Source organism: Stenella coeruleoalba (assembly GCF_951394435.1).
Source record: "Stenella coeruleoalba genome assembly, chromosome: 1".
Classification (NCBI taxonomy): domain Eukaryota; kingdom Metazoa; phylum Chordata; class Mammalia; order Artiodactyla; family Delphinidae; genus Stenella; species Stenella coeruleoalba.
Window position 1 is genome coordinate 108,697,067 of NC_137169.1, and position 19,806 is coordinate 108,716,872.

At 43.8% G+C, this 19,806-nt stretch overlaps 1 protein-coding gene across 5 annotated transcripts in view; it reads right to left on the reverse strand.

The window, feature by feature from the left end:
- POGZ (pogo transposable element derived with ZNF domain) overlaps positions 1–1,286 on the reverse strand; it is a 45,836-nt gene extending 44,550 nt beyond the window's left edge. For all 5 annotated transcript variants that reach the window (XM_079931878.1, XM_079931877.1, XM_079931875.1 and 2 more), the window contains exon 1: positions 1,066–1,286. The gene's annotated coding sequence lies outside the window, so the exon portion shown is untranslated. The remainder of the gene's footprint in view (positions 1–1,065) is intronic.
- Positions 1,287–19,806: the final 18,520 nt, after the last annotated feature.

Consider the following 19,806-nt stretch of genomic DNA (forward strand, 5'->3'; position numbering starts at 1 on the left):
TATCTCAATTTCCATCTCGAAAAAGAGATCTGGGCTAAACGACTTACTCTTTCCAGCTCTACCTTTTTCTGAGCTGAAAATATCCAAGACAATGAGAGAAACGTCCAGTATTATTAACAATTTGAGAGAATCCCGCGTCTGACAGAAGAGGAAATCAGGAAAACTCGCAGAATGGAGAGAAAGCAGGTGGATCAACATCACTCCTTTTCAGAAGGTGCTAAGAATCTAGAGAAAATAGTCCCTGGGATAAACATGGCGCCCACCGCGGCAGGATATAACCATACGAAAATAAAGCTTTTTCCGCCACATCCCATTTTATAAATCACGGCGCCACCCCAAAATTTAGAGCCGGGGGAGGAGACTTTGTAAACCGCGGTGCACTAAGGCTTCGGGTGTACTATACGACCGAGCGGGGATTACATAACACAAGGGAGAGACTAAGCAATCACTCATTCTCCTCCTCGCGCTCAAAGAGAGCGCCCCACTCGTTCCCCGGCGGGGGTGGCGCGGGGACGGCCGAGCACCATCCCCACCCCCGGGGGACGTCGGCCCACGGCCCCTCCCGCCCGCCTCCCCAGCGCGGCCTCGCCCTCCCCTCCCGCCGCGCCCCGCCGTCTCGCCGCCGCCCGCGCCCCCGCCTCTTCCCCAGCGGGCCGCCGCCCGCGCCCGCGCCCGCCCACTCCTCCGAGACGCCTCGCGCCGGGTGTGCGTGTGGACGTCGGGTGTGTGCGGGGCCGTGGACCGCGAGTGCGCGCGCGCGCGCCGCTGCAGGCGCCGGGGGCGGCCGGCAGGCAGACAAGGGCCTGCCCGGCCCGCCGCGCGGCTCCCAGGGCGCACGCACTCACACACGCGCTCGCGCGCCGCACCCCACGCCCGCCGCCGCGGGCCGCGCCGCCACTCGAGGGGGGCGGGGGCGCGCGCCACCGGGCCCCCACCCCCACCCCTCGCGCTCCCGCCCCATCCCCCTCTCATTGTCTCGCCTCGGAACGCCTCGCCGAGCGAAAAGATAACGGAACCCCCGGGAGAAGGGGGGTGGGGAGAGAGAAAGCTCGCTCGCTCACTCACCTCCCGTGGTCGTCGCCGCCGGTAGTCTGACCCGAGGAAGGCGCCGTCGCCTTAAAGGGACCTTGCACCCGGCGCCGGGAGAAGGGGGTGGGAGCAGGGGAGGGGACGGGGGCTTGGGGGGAGACGAAGAAGAGGGAACCGTTGAAAGCGCGTCTCCCGAGGGTGAAAGGAAACCTCCCTCGGGTTCGAGTGATTTGGGGTGGATTTTTTTCCCGAGGGGGGCGGGGGGGCCCCGAGGGAGGGGGGCGGGGGGGCCAAGGAATGCGGCTCCGTGTACGGGAGCTGGCGCGGGGGAGAGAGACGCCGACTCCCCCCACCGACCCTCTCGCCCCGCGGAGGGATACGGCTCGTCACTTCCGCCCTCCCCCTTTCGTGGTTTTTCAATTGGTTGGAGCGCGTGGCACGTCATGTGCTGTGCTCATCCTAACCCCTGCCCGGGCTTCTTTTCTAGTCAAGTTTGTCTGGGCCTGCAAATAAATAAATAAATAAAAATTTTTAAAAAATGAAATGAAAAATAATTAGCCCAGAAGCAATATCTAAATTTTGGTGAGAAAGATGGGACTTCCAAAGAAAATACTTCCCTGGACTTTCCAAGGAAATTTTGGGAATCTCCACACTTTCCACTCAAGGTTTATACCTAATCAAAAGGGGAACCTCATGCCACAGGCCAGATGGTGAGGCCCAATGGCACCAACGACTGATATTGGAACAAAGGCATCAAAATGGCACTCGTTCTTCTTCACGAGACATTCGGTCAGGTAGCTTTAAGTGAAGAACTTTTAAAAGCCATTTTTACCCTGAACCCTTCTGGATTCTGGAAGGAAGTCACCCATGATTGCTTATTAAGGTAGTTCATGTATGGAAACTTTTTTGAGATGAATAGACTCAGCAGAGATCTTCAATTCAAAGAAACTGTAGACTCCACAATTGTGCTTTTTGCTCCAATCAAGGCTGAGGTGGACTGGCCCAAAGAAATTGCTCTGTCCATTAAAGACTATCCTCCTGTTATTTTTCCTCAAACAAAAACTAACCTCTTTTCCAAGTAACTAAGAAATTTTTTCCTTTATTACCTCCTGAAGTGATGATAAAATTTTAGTATATTCCTTAGATATTTGAGGATATTGTTGCTCTTTAAGCAATACGCAAATATTTGCTCCAAACCAAATGCTAAATCAAGGTACTTGGTGCAAGACTGGGGAGATGCACAACCACATTTATTCCTTCTCTAGGTACACACTCCAAACCACCAGACGATGAAAATAGGCAGTGGAGGTAAGCATTCCAAATTGTGCACCTGTGGGCATGCACACACCACCACCCATTTTCATCATCCCATTTCATACATCTCAAAAACACGAGAAGGATTTCAACTAGTCATTCTTAGGAAGAACTTTATTACTTGAATTGGAAGAACCACTGAGCCTTCTGAAAATTCTTCTGAAACCGTTCCAGACCTGATCTGGAAAAGCCCATGCTGGGATTATGGAATCAATCATCAAAAGACATTCTGCATGAAGCTCTAATCCTATTTTATGCTTTCCTGCAATAATTCAATTCATTATAATGTCATTTGCCTCTGAAATATTCTTGGTGAAAAATATTTTGGCATGCTCTAAGTGCCAGCTTATGCTCTCTGCCAATGAGCTGCAGCCCAGCAGATTGTACCATCTACCACTGACCAATCACCATTAGCATACCATACTGAAAATGCATCATGCATGTATTCATTTATTCGACAAATATTTATTGAATACTTGCTATATGCCAGGCACTGTTCTAGATGCTGGGAATGCAACGACAAAGAAAACAAAGTCCCTGAATTCATGAAACTTATACTCTAGTGAGGAGAGACATACAATATACACATAAATTGTTCCAATATCTATTACAGAATAACAAACGGTCCCAAAACTTGGTGGGTTAGCACAACAATTTTATTATTATCTCTCACGGTTCTGGGAGGTGATTAGACTAAGCTAAACAGTTCTCACTTGGAGTCTCATGCAGTGGCTGAGGCTGAAGTCATCTCAAAAGCTTCCTCAAAAGTCTAGAAGTTGATGATGACTATTGGCTTGGACTGAAGCTGGGGCTGTTGGTCAAAACAGTGAGCTGTTGGCCTCTCCATGTGGCCTAGGCTTCCTCATATTATAGTGACTGAGTTCCAAGATTTAGTGCCCCAAGAGGACCAGGCAGAAGTTGTCTGGCTTTTTGTGACCTAGCCTCAGATGTCACATAGCATCGCTTCCACCACAGTTACAGGCCCACTTCGATTCAAGAGGGATGGGAAACATCTCTCAAAGGGAAACATCACGTTGTAAGAAAAGTATGTGGAATGTGAAATCTTGTTGTGGTCATCTTGGAGAATACAATCTGCCACACAAATAAATGAATATATAATATGTGATATGGTGATAGGTGCTATGATGGGGAAAAGGGCAGGACAGGGAATTGGGAGTGTGGTACAGGGGTAGAGGGTGGTTGGAGAAGGCTTTGTCATTAAGGAGACATTTGAGCACAGACCTGAAGAAGGTGAAGCCAAGTTCAGGTTTTACTGTTAGTCAAAGTGAAGTCCCTGGAGGATTTTGAGCCAAGGAGTGACATGACCTGAGAAACATCTTTAAAGGAACACTGTGGCCGCTTGGAGAGAATAACTGGTAGGGGCAAGTTTAGCAAGCTATTGCAATTTTCAGGGGAGAGATGATGGTGGCCTGGACCACGGTGGGAGCTGTGGAGCTGCTGAGTGAGTTCTGCAATATGTTGTTTACTTCTCTGTGACCTATTTTTCTGTAGTTGAGTTTGTGCCCTGGGAGACAGTTTTGACCCATAATGGCTAACAAAATGTGTGTGAGTGATGGTGCTATGCCTGCCACAAAAAAATAAAGGAAGGATATCCTGCTGAATGTTAAATTGGGAGTTTTGCAGGGATTGGAGGCATCTTTGAGGAAAGAATTCAGGAAACAAGGGTAAAGATCAACAGATAATCAGGGAATGGAATAAGTTCTTTGACACTGAAAAGATTTCCTAACTATGCCACAGCCTGGGAGGATTGATCAACAGTTGAATGACTGATAGCTGGAAGAAATCGGGGGCAGAGACGTCTATAAGTTCAGAGCATTTGAAGAAAACTCTACCACCTTGCAACACCAGAGCAACATCTCAAAAAAGGCTTTATAGCTAGCGTTCCCATTTCCAGAAACGTATTCTCCTAGCTGAAGAGGGAGAGCCTGTATTCATTTGGACAGTCTTGGAACATTTTGTTGTCATCTGCTAACACACAAGTTTCTAGAGTGAAATAATAGAACTGATACTTGTGGTCTCCTGTATTTGAACCATCTTGATGATGATGGGAGAACTGAAGCAGCAGAACAAATAACCTGGATTAAATCCCTAGAAATCAATTCACATGTACCTGTATAACATATTGGGCTGGGGTCTGAAAGCCAATCCATTGTGGTATATTGAAGAAATTGGGACCCTAATACTGCTGCTAAAAAGCTACCCAAGTCTTCGGTAGCCAACTTAGAAAAACTGAATCCTCTCCATATGGGTTTCTAAGAAAGGTCAAAAGTTAATGGAAGTCCCAAGTTGGGCATTTCACAGTTAGGTAGCAGGAGAGTGTTTCTTTTCAACAGTTTATAGAAACACTTATTTGCTTCCTTGGCTTATGGTTTCTGCCACGAGCTGAAAATTGGAACCACCTGTAACTTGGAGAGTGTCAAGGCAGAGACACAAATGATTTCAACATGTCTTCTGAAGTAGTGAGCCATGGGTGCTCCTCTGCTGTCAGTTTGTTAATGTACAGACCCAATCTCTGACTCCTTCATGGGGGCCAATGCCAGGTTCCCTTAAAAATGAGCATCCCGCTCTTACAGAACACACTTAGGGTCATCAAAACCAAGAGCTCAAAGGGAGCTACTCATTTTGGAAAAGGTAGAAAAACAGTGGAAACATTTTCACCACCTGAGCATCTCCCAGCTCAAAAAGATTGACAACTGATTGCACTGAGCCTGGGAGTCTAAAGAAGTCAACATGTGGAGTGGGAAGGAGACATGGAAATGCCTAGCTTGCAGGGAAATCATTGTGAAATAAAGGACAAATGAAGATTTATGTTTGACAAGTGTCAAATAAAAAATGGGGAACTTGGAGGCTGTTGTAGATTGTATTTAAGAATATTGTTTGTTAACTCCTTATGTTTAGAGGAGCTGAGGACTCTCCTAGGGGCTCAGAAAATTCTAGGGAGGTGAGAAATAGCTGGAGGAAGTTTTCAGCCTGGGTTTCTCAAAGAATTCCTCATTAGCTTTCAGCAAGAAGCAATTGAAGTTCTCTGTCTTCAAAATATATTTTTCAAGAAATGCATAAGCAGCAATCTCATCTGTCATCAAGACTTCTCAGTGAGTTGCTATATGATTTCATGGAAGATAATAATTTAGTTAAACTTTGAATTAAATTAATATTATTTAAGAGATACTCAGAAGCAAACCTATACTTGTTTCATCTAGGTTGTTGCTCTGGAGTTGAGCAGGTATGATTATCAAGTAATTAAACTGATTCCATAAAACTTCATGGAAAAATGAATTGGATTATTTTATGGACACACTTGTTTATGTGGCTTGTTCATTATAAGAGATTGCAAAATTTTTTTTGTCTAGGATACATTCTTTTTCTAATTTAGCGGTGTTTGTATTTTACTGTAGTCATTAATAATTTCCAGAACACAACTGTGGACATTAAACAACGAGTCATTCTTTTGAAGGACGTGAGGATTAATATCATAGTTTTACAGATGAGGAGACTGAGGTATCCTCCAGAATTAAATTAAAAAAAATTTCTGGTGTAGTTAAGTGGTCAGATCCTTTTGGGTCTCTTCTTATTGTTGAGTATGTACAGTAAGAGTTAGAGGTAGCAAGGAGGCTATCTCCTGTGATAGCCAAGGATTCATTTTTTAATGCCGTTTCTATTGCCTGAAACATAAAGGTAATAAAATCTGAAAATGTGAGAGTGCCAAGATTCACCAATTTAAAATCATTTAATAGGAGGAAAATGATTTAACCTTCATTCATCCAGGAAATAATTCTCGCTTCTAGGTTTGTGTGTAAATGCATTGGTGTGTAAGTACTATGAGTCAAGTGCGAATATGAGTTTCCTCTTTCCTATGCACCTGCTTCCTGGCAGCCTCTGATCTCTGCTTCTCCTATTCAGAGAACTTATTCCTAGTCTAGAGAAGTGACTCTTAACCTTTTCCGCATTATGAACCCCTTGAAAATCTCTATGAAAGCTATGGATAATCTGCCCCAGAAAGATGCACATTTGTGCATATACACAAAATTTTGCAAACACTTTCAGGCTTAAAGCCCATTCATGTGCCTGTGCATGAACCCCAGGGAAAGAACCTCAGGCCTGGGCTCATTGGACAAGATGCTTCACTTCCTGTGTTCCCAAAGAAATGATAGCCTCTCAATAATCATATGAACATGTGTGCCCAAAGAACTAGAGATTCTTCTCATTCTGACAAGTGGCTTATTATTATTAATTACTATTGTTACTATTATAATTTTATTTCTTCCTTTACCTTTGCCCAAAATGTTATTCAATACCTGTGAAGGTCCAATAACCTCTAAGACCTGAAAGATTATCAGATAGTCTAGCTACCTCAGCCAGTTGAATTGATACCTTTGGAATTGAGGAAGTTATCTCTGATTCTCCAACACTGCAAATATAGTGACCCTCATGGGATGCCTGGCCCCATTTACCTGATTCATTGGCTGTGACTCATTGAATATTCATGTACTCTCTGCATTTCCCAGCCTTGAGGTAGGGCTTCAAGATTGAGTCCTGACAAATGGGAATATGAGTGTGATTGGTGACTCCCAGCCCACTTAAAGCACTTAAAGGTTGATGTGGCTCTTCTCTTCCCATTTAGAGAAACGGTAGGACCACAAGATGGAAACAGCCTAGATCCCTGAGTCACCCCAGGGAGGAGAGCTGAACTAGTGAGTTTCCCAAAATACATTGGACTTAACCAGAACAACAACAAAAAACCTTTATTGTGCTAAGTCATTGAGATTCCAGGATTAATTTGTTAATTCAGCATGGCCTAACTATACTGATAAATACATTGGTATAAAGACTGGATTTAAAAAAAAGAAAGAAATTACCCCAGAACACTTTTTTTTTTTGCGGTATGCGGGCCTCTCACTGCTGTGGCCTCTCACATTGTGGAGCACAGGCTCTGGACGCGCAAGCTCGGCGGCATGGCTCACGGGCCCAGCCGCTCCGCAGCATGTGGGATCCTCCCGGACCGGGGCACGAACCTGTGTACCCTGCATCGGCAGGCCGACTCTCAACCACTGCGCCACCAGGGAAGCTCCCCCCAGAACACTTTTATGGCTAAGAATGGGAATCATTATGGTTAACTGGATAGAGCTTGATATTACCTACATTGCAGGGTTATTGTATAATAGATATGATAGTATATAAAATACCTAGGAGGGCACCTGGCTTATATTAGTTACTCCATAAATAGTGGCTTTTATTATTAGTTCTTTTAAAAAAATATTTATGTTTTTTATTTATTTGGCTGCACCGGGTCTCAGTTGTGGCATGCAAACTCTTAGTTGCAGCATGTGGGATCTAGTTCCCTGACCAGGGATTGAACCTGGGCCCCTTGCATTGGGAACGTGGAGTCTTAGCCACTGGACCACCAGGGACATCCCTATTATTAGTTCTTAAGATATCCTATAGCATACTGTAAGTATTTTTATGGGACATGATAAAACTGGACTACACTCATGGACGATAGGATCCCTATTCTGATTCTTTTCCAGATTCTCCCCTTAAGGTATCTCTCCTAAATAGTTTGGGTGTTGGGCTCAAGCATCTTTTATAAAATTACTGGAACTAATAACTTCCAAGAAATAAGCTGTATATTGTCTTTCATCCACCAACATTGAGTCAAATCCTTTTATTTCTTCCACACGTTAATTAAGAAAACAGCATAACAGGTAACATAATATCGCCAAGTGCTAATTCATGTGATCCAGACAATGAAAGAATATGACATATAAAATTATGCTGTGTGAGACAGTACTTTCTAGAAAGAAAAAGCAAAGCTCTATGCAGGCTCAAGTCTTCAGTGAAAACTTCTTGAAAGGAGTAGGGCTCAGATCTTGTCTTGAAGCACAGGTAGGATGTGGATAAGTAAGAGAAAGGAAGAAAAACATTCTAAGTGGGCAACAGAATGATCAAGGTACTGATCAAACCCATAAAGGATAAATATCAGGTTGAAACATATAACATTACTGGGGGTTTTTTTGTAGGTACAAAACAATCAAATATTGGCAATTTCATATTGTTCAACCTAATAAAAGTGGCATTTGTGGAGTGATACACTGGAAATTTTAACTGTATTTGTAATGTTTTATTTTTTGTCCTGGTAGGTCTGAGAATGCTGAGAAAACTGAGTGGTAGGTACATAGGTTCCTTATATGACTTCTTACTTCTTGTGGTTCTTAAGTATTTCACAATTATTAAAATAATTTAATGAAAAGCAAAAGAGAAAGTAAAGTCTCATCAAATAATTTAAATGAATACTTTAGATAACACTCATTCTGTTGATGAAGATAACACTCAGTTTTCTCAGCATTCTCAGACTTTCACCTTCTTCCCCAGCTTTTCTCCAAGTATATCAGGGGACAGCATAGCTTATGCAAACACATGACAAAGGAGAGAATCCAGAGATCCCCCAAGTGTTCTTGACTCCTCTGGCCTTTGGGGCAATGTGCCTCTCCACCTGGCCACTGCTTGCCCTGCTGGTGTTTGCAGCTGAAATTGGTGGTTCAAGACCATGTGGATATAAGGGACCTGGCCTCCCTTAGGGTGCTCAGGCCTTGTGGCTGTTCCTCTACTCCCCCTCAGCTCTCTGACTCTATGGGTCCTTCTCCCATTTGTCTATGAGGCTCATCTGGCCGTGGCCCCAGGGTGGCAGAGGGGGGTGTTCCCTTTGCAGTCTTCACTGCAGTGTCACCTTGCCCCTTAAGGTCACCCCTCCAGCCAGCTCCTCAGTCAGACATTCAGCCACTATGGCTCTCACTGTGGCTTTCCCAAGAAAGCTACACCTCAAGGCCTCCTGCTTGACTACACCTTTACCTGGTGTGACAGAGGAGAATACAGGGCCTCCTCACAGGGGCCCAAATAGGATCAGTCCCTGTTATTCCCTCCAAATATATGATACACCTCTGTCATCTCTACACAGAAGCCTGGAGAGGAGAAATTGGGACACACATCTGACAGTTTTCCCCTTCCCCCTATTTCTCGATTCCCTTTCTTCTTCCCAGTATCCCCCCAGGGCCCAAAACACAGGCTTGCCTGCCTTCATCTTCTTCATGTCCTTCTACCACTGAGCACAGGCAACATGACCTGGCAGTCATACCCTTTGGGAGAACTCCCTGGGTTAAGTTCCCCAAGCTGGGCTCTTCAGGGAGGTACAGGAATTTTTTTTTTAAAGGGAATTTAGGAAATCCTCTTTCAAGCCACTAACCTGGCTTAGAAAGTTCTTGTCTTGCTGTAAAATCCTATGTTGAATGTCAGAAGCCAAATATCTCACTATTTTTTCCCCATTCCTTCTGTAACAAATCCTTATTTCCCCCCAGGGCGGATGGATGCCAAGGGCCAACTAAGGATAAAGTCATTTTCTCAGAAAGGGAAAAAGGAAAGCATGCTATTTTTCAAAAGAGTACTTTTCTGGGCTTCCCTGGTTGCGCAGTGGTTGAGAGTCTGCCTGCCGATGCAGGGGATGCGGGTTCGTGCCCCGGTCCGGGAAGATCCCACATGCCGCGGAGCGGTTGGGCCCGTAAGCCATGGTTGCTGGACCTGCGCGTCCGGAGCCTGTGCTCCGCAATGGGAGAGGCCACAACAGTGAGAGGCCCGCGTACTGAATAAAAAAAAAAAAAAAAAAAGATTACTTTTCTAATTGCACTAAAATTCTTCCCATCCCCTGTTCCTTTCCTTCATAGAGCTCCAACCCCGACATGGGTCATGCCCCATGACCCCGACAGGTCAAACGCCAAGGTTTACTGCCAGGGTTGATACTCAGAATGTTGAACAACTAGCTGAATAGCAACCCTGACCCATGATGAACATGTAGAGGAAATAACAACCAGTTAAGTAAGTTCGCAGTGTTTGCTCTTCTTCTCTCCCAAAGCATATCTGTGCACAGCTTTGTAAACAATTTACCCAGGGGCTCCCCTTCCTCCATCCACGTTTGCAATGACCCCCCCCCTTGCCTGGTAAACAAGATCTGTGGAGTGTGTCTGGTGCACTTCAGATGCCAGTTAACAAGGCATGACTTCAAGGAACATAAACTATCTCATTGATATCACAATCGCCTTTTAGGCAAGAGGTCTTTGGAGGAAAACACTCAGATCCAATATTCAGGGAGTCAGTGAAACAAAGTGAAAGGAGAGACGGGCAGCGGGTAAAGAGTCCTGCCAGGCACTAACTAGCACATTACTTACCCTTGTCTGAGCTCAGTTTCTTCAACTATGAGGTAGGGTTATTAGGAGAATTCACTGACCTAATGCATGTAATTTGCTTAGCACAGAAAAGTGTTGATAAATAAATGTTGATAAATATGTGTTAATAATAATTCTTTTTATTATTATTTTATTGTTGTTATTACTGGGCCAGTGGCCCACTATTGACAATGAAAAGGGTTTCCCTACCATCAGCACCTTCACCTGCATATTCACGTGGGCCTTCTGAGCCAAATGCTGAACAAATGAAAATGGCAGGAATGAAGTGAGTGTGTGTAATGGGGGCAAAGATGGAAAATTCAGTCACAGACCACAGCCCTGATTAGCACAAAAGAGAGCTTCCCCTACTGAGAAGGGACAAAGTCCCTTCAGGCTTTCATATGACCTAAATAGGATGATAAAAAATTTTTAATAAATAATTAGGGAAAAGAGAAAAATGTTTATTTTATTTTATTTTTAAATGTTTATTTTAAAGTAAACATAAATAAAAATAAAATAGATCCACAGGAGTACTTGAGTACATGATATTCCAGCAACCCAAGCTTCCAGGACTGCACTGCAGACAGTGCTTTCAGACACATGTGGAATGTGTCCATGGCCCTGGGGTCACAGGGTAATAGAGGAGCCATAGAGAAAAGAGGAGCTTGGCAGAATTGCCTTCATATTTTAAGCTATAGCTTTCTTTACTGAAATAATAGTTTTCAAGAAACAAATTATTCACAAACCATTAATAGCATATGTTGAGATGGGAAGATGATAGGCAAGAAGGATAATTAATTCTGGCCTATTCTTTAAATAAAATACTGTCTAAGTATAGAGGAATAAATTAGATGACTTTTCAAACCTTTCTAATCAAAGCCTCCTAAAATAATCCCATTGTCTAGTGCAGTGGTTTTCAAACATTTTTTGACCATAACACACAGTAAGAAATATATTCTACATCTAGACTCGGTACATGCACACAGACAGTATTCTTTCTTAATACTGGTTTCACGAAAGAATATATATATAATTTTTATAAATTTCTTTATTTTACTTTTGGCTGCGTTGGGTCTTCATTGCTGCACGCAGGCTTTCTCTAGTTGCAGCGAGCGGGGCCTACTCTTCCTTGAGGTGCGCAGGCTTCTCACTGTGGTGGCTTCTCTTGTTGTGGAGCACAGGCTCTAGGCGCGCGGGCTTCAGTAGTTGTAGCACGCAGGCTCAGTAGTTGTAGTTCGTGGGCTCTAGAGCACAGACTCAGTAGTTGTGGCTCACAGGCTCTAGTCACGCAGGCTCCACCGCATGTGGGATCTTCCTGGACCAGGGCTCAAACCCGTGTTCCCTGCATAGGCAGGCAGAGTCTTAACCACTGTGCCACCAGGGAAGCTCCCATGAAAGAATATTGATCCTTAGTTATGTAATGTTTTTCTATTGTTTTATGCCGGTTCCTTCCTTTCTTTTCCTTCCTTTCTTCCCTTGTCCCTTCTTCCCTTTCTTTCTTCCTCCCTTCCTCCCTCCCTAATACTCCTTGCCAAACTGATTTTGCCACTCATAATCTGAAAAATACAGGCCTATTGGGTTTTCCTAATCATTAAATATTTCTGCAGGTGAGTTTACCCATCCAGAATATGGACAGAATTCAGCCAACTTCCCAGAAGAGCAGTTTCTAGGTTTGACTTTTGTCTCTAGGATTTAAGAAGTCATTCCCAGGGGATCTTGTTTTGTCTATAGCTGAACATAAGGATTTGGGAGGGGGCGGGAAGGAAGGGGACAGATGAGAATCAATAGAAAGAACTGCAAGGTCCGAAGACAAGAACCATTTGTCTAGTGCAATCTACTTTACTATATATTAATAATAAAAAAAAAAAACTGATCTTAAATATTTAGCATCATCGTGCACCTTTTACAATTGACCCAACAAACCAAGCTCTGGCGTGGAGGCGCAATTATTCATTTTCACGGAAGAATGACCTCTTTTTTAAAATCCAGGACCCCCGCAGCGTCCCAGCCCTTCTCTGGCCTCCAACTTTTCCCTCCAGTTTGGTGGAAGGTTACATTAGAAGAAAATAGTCCCTATAGTGTTGAAACTTTTCAGGGGAAAAGAGGGCGTTTGACGTGTGGGTGGGTGGGCAGCGCCGGCCGGTGCAGCTGGTGCGGCGAACGCCCGGGGCTGGGCGGCACGCGGACGCGGAGGCGCCAGCGGCGGGGGCAGGACGGGGCAGGAGGAACCCGGAGGCGGGGGTGGGAGGAAAGCCTTGAAGTCCAGCAAAGGACAGAGGCCGCCTGCGCTCCTTTGCTGCGCACCCGCCGCCCGGGAGGGGGCGCTGGCTGCCGGGGAGTTGAGGATGGGGCCTTGGTCTCCCGAACCCTAGAGTCGGCTTGGGTTGTCAAGAACCGTCTTTTTTATTGATCATTTCTTTTTGTCATGATGCTCTCTTGGCCTCAGACTGCGTGAAGGGAGCCATATTAAGAGTGCAGAAGAAGAGGTGACCTGGAGGAAAAATTAAAATGCGATATAAAAAAAGAGTTTTTCTTACTTCCTTTCTCTCTCAAATTAATTTAGATGTAAATTACATTTTGAAAGGTCCCAAAATCAGTCTCCAAGGCTGTGTCCTCTACCCTCACCAGATACATAGAATAAGATTTTGATGTGATAGTAATTTTGCCAGTGGAGGCCGACTCCCCAAACCATCACCCTGGTAAGTAATGAACAATTTCCATGGGTTATGACTTTGAGGTTTTGTTTTACTTCATTCTAATAGATGTCCCGTCTAAAAGTGGGTAAGATTATACCTAACTCAGCCCAGGTTTAATTCGGATTATTTTTGAAAACTCTTGATGGGTAGGTAATTTACCTAGTTTCTCCTTATTCAGATTTAGGAAATATTGCTTTATTGCTACATGCATTTTAAGTGTCTTTTGCCATGCTGTTCTTAGTGTGGGTAGAATGTCTCTCTCTTTCCCCGTTGGTACTGTCAACAAACATTCGAGGAGTGCTTAGCTCAGAATACTGTTGGGTATTACAGATTAAACAATCTGACATACCTGTCAATTTCATCAGAAACAGCATTTATGTATACGTATAGTCTGTACCATGCTATATACTAGAAATCTTTGTGAAATGTAAACTCCTCATATGTAGAGACCCTATTTTATTCTGCAGTGAAATGGAGTCGATCTCCTTGAAGTGTTGTGTATTTTAAAGGATCTAGGATTTAATAGGGACTATTAAATGATAGCCATTAGTATTATTTACCTTGATATCCTCCAAAATGCTTTGCTCATGGCAAACACTCAATAAATATTGGTTAAATGAATGAACATGGCATGTTCTTTACTATGCACATAGGGAAAATACCAGGATACCCTGTAGCACAATGACTTCATTTCACCAATAAAGCTTAGTGTGGAGGTGTCTATCCTACAGCCCTTTTACCAGACGCAGGCTCTCTTGACCTTGGAATGTGGATCACTTAAGATTTTCGGGGGAAAAAAAGTGTACTTACTTAACTAGTAGGCCCTAACCTCTTGTCAGTGTGGAGCTTGAGAAGTTTGCTTAAATATGGAAAAGCTAAGCTTACTTGACACAAATCAGGGGGAAAAAAAGGTTTCTACATGTTATTCAAGTTATTCATGTCAAAAGTGATTAGTGGGCCCCAGCTTCCATTACATCATTCATTAGGAGAGTGTGGGCTGGGAGCTCTGCAAGTCACATGATTCGATGGAGGAATTAAGACTGAATTTTCTTTTGTGTTTCTGCCCTTAACCATATTCAGTGGTAAGCATGTTTGGAAAAGGTTAAAGCAGAACATGGAGATCTAGTTTATTTTAATGCTGTCAGACTGCTAAGCAGTGGAAACTTGTTGAAGAGATTTACCAAGCTGTTTCCTTAGATTAAAGACTTTAGTGAATTAATTAAAAGGGTTCTGAGAGATACAACATGCCAGACCCCTACTGGCTCATAAAATTGTTCTTTCTGATTGATGTGACGTGACAGCTGAGCACAGTGCATGTAAAGCTGCAGGAGAATAAAACAAGAGTAGTGCTGATGTGTTCAAAGACATGTAAGAGTTCCACGTGAACTGGCTGTGACCACGGAGTCAGCTGGACACCGTGCTTATTTCCTTTGGCTCAGGCACCTGAGCTCAGTAGAAGCACAGATTTGGCAAGGTGCTGAACTACTGGGGGAAAATGAAGTCACAGCTTCAGAAGAGCTTCACAGATTGTGATGTGTTGGTATTATGTTTCATGTTTTAGTCATTGCTTTTAGGATGCACGCTTGAAGATGGTCCTCAATTATGGAGTCATGTCTGCGCCACTTGGTTTCCCGAGTGACTGACTGAGCTGAAAGTGAACTACGTTTTTAAGGAGACAGATATCCAAGACAAGTAGATGAATTGCAGAAGTATTCTAAAATTTTTAGCCAGATTCTAGGCAATGTTGGGTCTAACTGGTTTAGAAAATACATTCTTTTTTAGCCAACAGTGTCAACAATATCAACCAACACTGAAGCTGAGAGCCGTCAGCGTTAATACATACCTGCAGTCAGAATTTGAATGTGCCTTGGCCAAATACGTTTATTCATTCAACGCATATTTATTAAGTGCTAGGCCTTGGAGATACCTCAGTTCTTGTATTGTCTAATAGTGTTGTTCAATAGGAATATAATGTGAGCCCCGTATGTAATTTAAAATTTTCTAGTAGCCATATTAAGACATTTAAGAGAAATCAATGAAATTAATTTTAATAAGATATTTTATTTCCACCAAATATAGCTAAACTATAATTTTAATATGTAATTAATATAGGAGTTATTAATACAATATTTTACATTGTTTAGTTTGAATTGTTGTTCTAATTCAGTGTGTATTTTACGCTTAAAGCACATCTCACATTGCACTAGACACATTTCAGCTGCTCAAATGCCACTAGTGATTACCGTATTGGGCAGTGCAGGTCTAGAGGGAAATACAGATGAGTAAAAAGGTAATTTCAATAAGATGTAATAAAGGCAATGATGAGAGAAGTATAAGGTACAACGAGAACATATAAAAAGGGCTTAGTTCCTTCAGTTCTTCCGCCTAAAAATCCCATACTTCTCTCTGCTCCTCTGCATTCTTCCTGCCACCACTCTAATCCAAGCCAGCATCATCTCTCTCCTTGACTTCTGTAACAGCATCCAAAATTGTCTACCTGCATCCGCCCATGGCCCTCTCTGCAGCTAGAGTGATCTTTTAAAAATGCCCATCCAGGTGCTTCCCTGGTGGCGCAGTGGTTGAGAGTCCACCTGCCGATGCAGGGGACACGGGTTCGTGCCCCGGTCCGGGAAGATCCCACATGCCGCGGTGCGGCTAGGCCCGTGAGCCACGGCCGCTGAGCCTGTGCGTCCGGAGCCTGTGCTCCACAACGGGAGAGGCCACAACAGTGAGAGGCCCACGTACTGCAAAAAAAAATAAAAAATTTAAAAAAACAAATAAAAATGCCCATCTGATCATATCACTCCCCTGATTCAAACCTTAACTAGATGATGAATTGAGCAAATGTGAAATGATGGACGTAAAGCACCTGGCACAAGACTTCTGCTCACTAAGTTTACTTCTCCCCACATCTCCCTTCACTTTCTTGTTTCTGCCTTCCTCTTCCCTCTCTGGCTCTGGAAAAAGCATCTGCCTCCCAACCCCTCCTTCCTCTTATCACCACTTATCAGTCTCTTATCATCTGAATTTTTTTTTTCTTGCTTTCCCCTTTCTTCTTTCTTGTCTCTCCTTTGTGATTTAGTTTATTACAACATAGAATTTAAATGGTTTAAAATTTTGTGCTGTAGGGAGTTCCCTGGTGGCCTAGTGGTTAGGATTCTGGGCTTTCACTGTCATGGCCTGGGTTCAATTCCTGATGTTGGAACTGAGATCCCATTCCATAAGCTGCACAGAGCAGCCGACAAAAACAAACAAACAAACAAAATCTGTGCTGTAGTTATGTACTTCTGTGATTCAAGTTCTTCATTTTTTATTTTTTAAGAAGATGTTGGGGGTAGGAGCTTATTAATTATTTACTTTTGCTGTTTTGGGTCTTTGTTTCTGTGCGAGGGCTTTCTCTAGTTGTGGCAAGCGGGGGCCACTCTTCATCGCGGTGCACGGGCCTCTCACTATCGCGGTCTCTCTTGTTGTGGAGCACAGGCTCCAGATGCGCAGGCTCAGTAGTTGTGGCTCACGGGCCTAGTTGCTCTGCGGCATGTGGGAGCCTCCCAGACCAGGGCTCAAGCCCGTGTCCCCTGCATTAGCAGGCAGATTCTCAACCACTGCGCCACCAGGGAAGCCCCAAGTTCTTCATTTTAAAAGTCAGAAAAGCTTGACCTTGTATCAGGATTAAATTAAAATGCTTTTTACTTCAGCATGGTCTTCAGTTAACTCTTCTTATAGAAAGCTTCTATACAAAAGTACGTATTATCTTCTTTTGGGAGGAAAACAATCCCCTTTCATGCTCTATAGAGGAGAAAATGGTGCAGCTGTTTACATAGCATCCTCCTCTAGTGATGTGAAACATGTCAGAAGAACCCAGGTACCTGCCCATAGCTGTGCCTCTCTTAGGTGGATTGCTGCTGCCTCTTGGCAGTAGGGCAGTGAGGCAAGTTAATTATTCAGTGTCAGTGGAAGTAAATAAATAAATGAATTACCTAATTAAATAAACCTTCAGGCTGCTGAAAGCTGGCAGTTTCCTTAATTGCACACTTTCTTTGGAGGATCAGTTCTCTTGTTTGAAGGAACAGCCAACCCAGGCATATGGGCTCTTCCCTTGTACTTCTGAGAAAGTGGATTTACGACCGTCTGTGTACTCATCTTTCTGTTTACGTCTCTGACATAGACAACTGACATAGACAACTCTGCCAGTTGCCAACACTCTTTCTACCTCCACTGAGAACAAGGAGAGATCCTGCCACTGCAGAAGGAAGAAAGTAAGTTATAATTCAAGAAGGACTTCCTGCTGTCAAGACATAATCAACACCCACACAAAACAAGTGAGGGAGTATCTTAGCCTAGAAAAGATGTTTCTGTTATAGAAAAGACCCCCCCCCCTCATCCCAGGCCTGGCCTGAGGGAGGCCCTGCCCCTGGAAAGGCTTGGGCATTCAGAGTCAGAATCAGCAAGCATTTGTTGAATAGATAGATACCACATAATACAAGGCAGCTCCATGTACATCTTTCTACTACACCATTTTAATATTTTAATTTAAGAGAAACCCTTCAGCTTTTTCCCAAATGGAATTTTATCCTGAAATGAGATCCTGCAGCATGAGGACCAGCTACAGAAATACTTTAGTATTAAGGGACCTCCACAACCTGAAACATTTTTCCTAACTTTGACCACTGTTCCATGGGCTTCCAGAGGCTGTACCACATTCTATCCTAACAGCTTGTTCTTAACCTCCCACTACAAAGATTTACTGAGAATTTCTTTCTGAACAGAATTACTCTCATGAAATAAATAGTAGAAGCATGTTGTATTTATTAGGATAAGTACTATAACAGATCCAAATAAGGAAAATGGCTCCCATACAGTAGTTTATTTCTTGCTTCTAGGGTGGCAGAGCAGCCCTCCTCCATGTAGCCGTTTAGGAGCCCAGGTTAATGACGGCCTGCAGAAGGCACGGAGGAGACACATGGGAGGTTTTATGGGCCTTGAAGGAGGGTTCATCCCCCTAAATGGGCTCCACTGATGGGTGTCAGTTTGCAAACAGTTTGTTACTGATGCCTGACAAGATAAGTATGGAAATGGAGAGTAAGCCTTTAGAAAATTTTATAGCAATTTTGATAGAGTAATTTTATGTCTGCTGAATTTAATAAAAAATTGGGGCTTAATTTATATCTTCGTTTTTTTTTTTTTGCAGTACGCGGGCCTCTCATTGTTGTAGCCTCTCCTGTTGCGGAGCACAGGTTCCGGAAGCGCAGGCTCAGCGGCCATGGCTCACGGGCCCAGCTGCTCCACTGTATGTGGGATCTTCCCGGACTGGGGCACGAACCCGTGTCCCCTGCATCGGCAGGCGGACTCTCAACCACTGCGCCACAAGGGAAGCCCTATATCTTCATTTTTTAATTTCATTTTTCCATTAACTTATTGCTAGTATATTTTTTCAAAAGTTCTGATCCACAATGGATTAGAAAGAAAAAAAATCTTGTCTTTTTTGCCACATATGTTATGAGAAGCACTAGTGTACATTCCTTCCCTCCATGTACCTTCTGCTAGAACTTAGTCTCATGGTCATGTCTAACCGTAGTGGAGGTTGGGAACGTGGTCTAGCTGTATGCAAAGGGAAAAGGGGAGAAGGCAGATGTTGGTGAGCACTAGAAGACTCTGGCACATGTAGCTTACACACCTGGAAACACAACTTGAAGTTTGTAACGGAGAGAGAGGACTGAGCACCCAGGATGAGGGTGAGCTATGGGGAATGTATCCATCCTACTTTCGTCCAGGCTGGAGACCACTGACGGCTACTGGCATTAGTTAAAATTCAGAAGGATTTGGCTGCTAAGGTCAGAAGGAAAAATGTCTTTATTTGCTAGGCTCATTTCTCTCACACTCGAACTTTTCTTTCCATTCTCCCTGCCATGCCTTACTTAGTTCGTTATTTCTTAAACTATCGAAATAGCCTCTTAACAGAGGCCCCTACATCTATCTTTACCCACCTCAGCCCCATCTAACATGTGAGTCTCACTGTGTTATGCTTCAGTAGTTTCCCTGTCACTCACAAGCCTGAGTTAACTTTTGTCATAAAAATCCCACGAGGGCATTCACATTCCAGTCCCTTCCTACCTCTTAGGCCTCATCTCCTGGCACTGTGCTCTGGGCATTCTGTGCCCAGCCTTACCGACTTCCTCTATTCCTGGCACACTCCATGCACTAACATGCCTCCTTGCCTTGGACGTGCAGCCTCCCTGGGCCCACTCCCACCTGTCCTTCAGCTCTCAGTTTAATGTTACTTCATCTGTGAAACCTTCCTTGATCCTCTTCAGCCTGGTGATGCACCCCTTCCTTCAGGAAAATCATAATTGTTTGGTAAAAAATAGCTATCGCTCTAAAAAATGTATTTCTCCCCATCTTAGACTATAAGCTAAATGAGGCCCAAGAACATGTGTTCTAATTTACGTATCTCAAGTGCCTCCTATGATTTCTGATAAAGAGTTGGTACTCAGTGAAGATTTGTAAAGTGAGTGAATGAATGGTTTTCGACCTTTGGA